Source organism: Miscanthus floridulus, chromosome 6 (genome assembly GCF_019320115.1).
Source record: "Miscanthus floridulus cultivar M001 chromosome 6, ASM1932011v1, whole genome shotgun sequence".
NCBI classification, from domain to species: domain Eukaryota; kingdom Viridiplantae; phylum Streptophyta; class Magnoliopsida; order Poales; family Poaceae; genus Miscanthus; species Miscanthus floridulus.
The window spans coordinates 57,799,793-57,804,945 of NC_089585.1; the positions used below are offsets into that span (position 1 = coordinate 57,799,793).

A 5,153-nucleotide genomic window follows, 5' to 3' on the forward strand; every position below is an offset into this window, starting at 1 on the left:
GCCACCGGGCCGTGCCTGAACAGTCCACCGTGCCTGTCGGACGGCCCAGGCACGGTCCGTGGGCCGAATATCGGGCCGTGCCAGCCCGTTGAGCCCGCGGCCCACTGGTCCATCGGGCCGGCCCATAGCCCGTTACATAGTAAACACCATATTTAACAGCACAATCACAGGTTCACATATTCATATTTAACGATCACAGAAACACCAGATGACAAAAGATTTGAGCTTTTTATGCAATGCCGCCTCATTAAAAACCATTCTAGGTAAAACTCACACCTCGTGAGATAAAACCCTAGAAAGGAAAATAGTACGACCAGCTCAATAAATTAAAACGGGCCTCCACCGGGCCGGCCGTTGTAAAACGGGCCGTGCCGTGCCGCCCGGCGGGCCAAGGCCTCAGCCCAAGCCCGGCCTGCTACGGGCTTCGGGCCGACACGGGCCCGGTTAGGGTTCGGGCCGTGCCGTGCTCGGGTCGGGCCCAATAACCGTGCTTTGGGCCGGGCCTTTGGCCCACGGGCTGCATGCACATCTTTAATTGTGGGTGTGATTACACTCAAGCCATCCCTAGCAACAAGGTTCAGGATGTGACTAGATGCAGGAGTTGCACTAGACAGACACAAACCACTTGTTGACCTTGACATCTTAGATCCTGCCAAGAGAAAAAATTACAGTAAGAATTCAGCCTATATGGGGACCGCAGTAATGATGAATACCGTAACCGTGTATGCTTTAAATAAGCACTCTGCTCCCGCTATTACCCAAATGTGCGTTAAAACAGCTGGAACGCAATAGAGAAACTAAGCACCAAAATTCTCCATGTTTGTCTCGCCAGAACCTAAAAATATAACTCCCACCTTGTGTCAGTTTTATTGAAGGGGCATCTAAGATGGCAGTAAACAGCAAACGACTACAGCCCACTCCCCTTCAGATTCCTCCCCTTCCATCGGCAGAAACACCCATCTTCTCAAATCACATAAGATCTCATAAACTGTGTTAGGGTGATTTAGTTTACCTGGGGTTGGAGTTGGAGTAGGATCCATCGTGCTATGCACCACCACCGGTAGTGGCGGCTCCAGGATGAGACGGCGCTTGGATCCTAACGAGCCAGCAGCAAAGGCGGCAGGACCCCCAATCGGTGGCGTCATTGGTCCACCGGGGGTTTGGCCGACTAGGGGCGGTAGGGCCGGAGGCTGGGCGTGGGGGCCGGCGGCGGGGGCGAAGGAGGACGGCAGGCAGGGCGGAGGCCGGAGGGCGCACGACGGGGCGAGGCGGAGGCAGGGCACCGGGGGTCTAGCCGGTTGGGAACGTGGCCGCGGGAGCCTGGAGGCTGAGCCGAGGCGGCGCCTGCGCCTGGAGGCGGACCCTGGAGGGCCGGCGCCTGGAGCCTGGATACGGCGTGATTCACGTGAACGAGTTGGGGACGGACGGACGATTAGGGTTTGGTGATGCCGCGATGGTGCCGGTTTTGTTCGACCGCGCGGGGACGGACGGGGAGTGCCTACTGGGCTAGGCCAGTGGCGCGGCCGCACGGGAGTTTCCTGGGCTACATGTTGATGTGGGCTGAATTTGAGGTATAGGTGTACAAAATACGGGAATACCACCGGTAATATTCCCGGCCGAATACGGGAACCGTGAATACGGTCGGGAAAACCCCTTCCCTGATTCCGTTCCTGCCGTAAATTCCCATATTTTTTCCCGTTTCCCGTTTTTCCTGCAAAAACGGTATGCGATCGGTTCATGCGGTATACGATGTCGATCAGGACGGGAATTTCCTGTCCCATTTTCATCACTATATCTGGAAATAGTTGCTAGAATGCTGAAAAAAGAAAGTCTAAAAAAACATTGGAAATCAACAATGGACTCTCTCGATCTGGCAGTTTTATCAGTTCCAGGAAACTGAAGACTGTAATTGTGCTAAATCAACCTAATTGACATAGTTAATAAATGGAGGGGGGCATTGACATATAATTCTGTATTTCCACGTAGTAGGAATTGATGTACAAAACATACTACACAACATTTATCTAGGAAGTATGTTCAGTTCGTGAGTACCTTAGAAGCAGGGAAACGTCACTGTTTCCAGGACAGTGAAATGGTAAAGCAATTAGCTGCAGTAAAGAAAGATGAATCAGAATATAAAGAAAAAGTACTACCTAAATTGTTCTCTACTATAACAAATGAGTGTACCTGATCTTATAATATACTTATGTCTCACGTAGTGTCACTAGTAACCATATCACAGAATAATGCAATTACAGTTTCTAAAAAAATATGACAACCCATGAGGTAACTTTGAGATATTAATATGACAACCCATAATTAGCTGCAGGGATATTGATGTTGATCAGTTCAGTGTAAAAGCAACTGTTCTTTTTTATCAAAATACCGGTGCACATACAAAAGAATCAATAACTAAAACTAGTACTATTCCAATAACAGACTACAAAAGTGCAGGGATATCGATCAATTGATGAAGCCTGCACCTGCCTAGACGAAGGGATTTTCTCATCTTTAGGGGAGGAGTAAAGGAGATTACCTTTCTCTATGTATCATTCAGGAAGTAACCTCTCTCCACCGCTGCCCACGCACGTGTGGAAGCCTGGCAGTCTTGCGGCGTCTGTTGACAGGACAAGCATCGGGTATTATCAGTAAGAAATCATAGGTAACGAGTGGAGGCATAGGTAACATGAGAAGCCAGACTGAAGCAGATGCGTGTACGTACCGGTTCCTTGGAGATCATGGCGACCTCGCTGGGGTTGACGCCTGGCAAACTCCCTTGCCTCGTACACCTGCATGGAGGCACCCTCATCGTCAGCTCAGGCGGTGGTGATTGGCAGCGGCACACGCATTGAAGGCAAGCAGGGAGAGCGACGAGAGAGGGCAAAGGCAAGGGGCATCAGCCAGCTTTAGAATGAGCAGCGTCCTACCTCATCGCTCAGAGAGGCGTCGGCCAACGTCAGGACGAGGAAGACCAGCAGTGCCCCGACTAGAGTCGTGCCGCACGGATGGGCATTACTCTCTCCGAGTGGCATCGCAGGAAGCCAGCAAGATTGCGCCACCGCCAGATCGGCCGTGCCCCCAGCCGGAACCGATGTGGCGATGCTCGATCCATCGCGCCCCCGGCCGGAAATAAAGCTCCGCCGCCTGAATTGATGCACTTCCCAGCGAGAATTGCAGCGCCTGGCCGGATCTGCCCCTGGGTGATGGGAAGACAGAGGGGGCGACGTTGGGATGGGCGAGCGCTCGGCTGGCCGAGGGTGCCGCCACCTGCCTCCTCCATGCGCCAAGCTCCGGGCTCCAGCCTCGATCTGCTCTAGTAGTGTGGTAGTGGAGGGTGCTGGCTAGGACTGGGTGTTCCACGCCACCGCGCAAGGCAGCCGCGGCCGCGATGGTCTGAGGTGGGGGAGGCGGCGGCTTGTGCTTTGGTGCATAGAGGAGGGAAGCAGCCGGGTGAGGGGGTTTGGTTTTGGGGCGCCTTATACATGCGAGCCAGAATTCTAGATAGTAATCATATACTTTTAGTGACATTCTTTGAATCCGTCACCAAGAATCTGTCATAGATTAACATATTGCTTGTAGTGACTTTCCGCCGGCTAATTCTCGAGGAACAGATGTTCTGGACAGGTTCTGGACATGTTGTCGAGTTTGAACGGCAGACTGTCCGTCTATAATTCCCAGACTGTCCGGCGCTACCGTTTGAACTCCAACGGCTAGTTTTAGGTTAACAGCGGACTGTTCGCACTACTAGAAATATCAACTTCTATGACAAAAATTTTAATGACGATTCTAAAACCGTCATAGAAGATCACTTTTTATGACGAATTTTTCCGTTTCGTCATCAGATCAGTGGTGACGATCCTTCAACCCTCTCTATCTATAACGAAATCAGGCATCGTCACAAAAAAACATCATAGAAGAGGACAGAGTTTCGTCATAGATCACTCGCGCGACTCATCTGTGACGATCTCCTTTGATACTGTGACAAACAAGGCATTCATTATTGAACTAATTACACATCTGTGACGAATAATATTCGATCTGTAACGAACGGTGCTTCGTCATAGATCTTGTCGACAGAATATCGTTGACAATCCTCCGAGGGTATCCCACGAAGGTAGATTGATCGACAGAGGTGCGTGTAATCAAGAACAAGAAGGCAACAGAGATACAAGAGTTAGATAGGATCGGGCCGTCAGCACAACGTAATACCCTACTCCTGTGGTCTGTTGATTTATATTAGCTATCGTATGATATTGCGTGTGTTTTGAGGGGGTCCTCTACCCACGCTTATATAGTTGAGGGGATAGGGTTACAAGTCGGTTAGATCTAAGAGATAACCGATAAGTAATAACCGATTACAGGAATCATGAGATCGAACATATCCTAACAGATCTCGTAGCATCTTCCGGATATCGCCCTTGATGCCTTGCGGTACACACTGAGCAGTGTCCGTGCACCATAGGTCTTCATCTTGTGGGCTGGACCACCCTTGGCAGCGTAGCCCAGTGTAGTCTGTCGTGGGTATCTAGGGTCGTGCCCCCCATAGCTAGTCTCCGAGCGTCTTGTATCCGCTGTGCAACGCCGTCTTGAGCTTGTCCGAGCAGGTGTAAACAAAGCCGAGTAGTCAGACTCATAGTCTGACCACTCTAATGAGTCACCGAGCAGTTATGTACCGTCACCGAGCAGAGTATCCCAAGTAAGGTTTACCAGAAGGATGTAAGGAACTCATGTTCAAAATCGAAAATTTTCTCGCTGTGAACCAAGTGTACCCACTTAGTGTCCGATCACAAGAAAGAGAGATAATCTTCTTCAACTTCAGGAGGCATGAAGTCTTCCAGATTAAAGAAAACACACTCACCGCAAGATAAAGTGTGCCCACTTAGTCCCCGAGCCTGACAGTATGTGACGTAGTCATGTGATGCTAGGGTCTAGAAAGTAGAAGAAAGGCAGAAGACTAGCCAAGTAGGCAACCAGTCCCTGGGCTGAGCCCTGAAATGAAAAGCGCACATTCCCCGCAAGGTGAAGTGCGCCCACTTAGTCCCCGAGCCTGATAGTAGGTGACATGGTCACGTGGTGCTAGGATCAGAAACAACAGTAACTAGAAGAAGTCCCCAGTGTGGTGAGAAACCGAGTCATAATGATGACAGTAGTCT

General features: G+C 50.6%; 1 long non-coding RNA gene across 2 annotated transcripts; it reads right to left on the reverse strand.

Annotated features, from left to right (window-relative positions):
* Window positions 1-290: 290 nt before the first annotated feature.
* On the reverse strand, window positions 291-3,480 carry LOC136458302 (uncharacterized). 2 transcript variants are annotated; one of them, XR_010759964.1, is made up of 5 exons: window positions 2,928-3,480; window positions 2,723-2,789; window positions 2,537-2,617; window positions 2,053-2,108; window positions 291-649 (listed from the first exon to the last, which is right to left on the reverse strand). It is a non-coding gene; the product is annotated as an uncharacterized lncRNA (long non-coding RNA). The 2 variants fall into 2 exon arrangements; XR_010759963.1 differs by lacking the exon at window positions 291-649 and having other exon boundaries at window positions 1,826-2,108.
* Window positions 3,481-5,153: the final 1,673 nt, after the last annotated feature.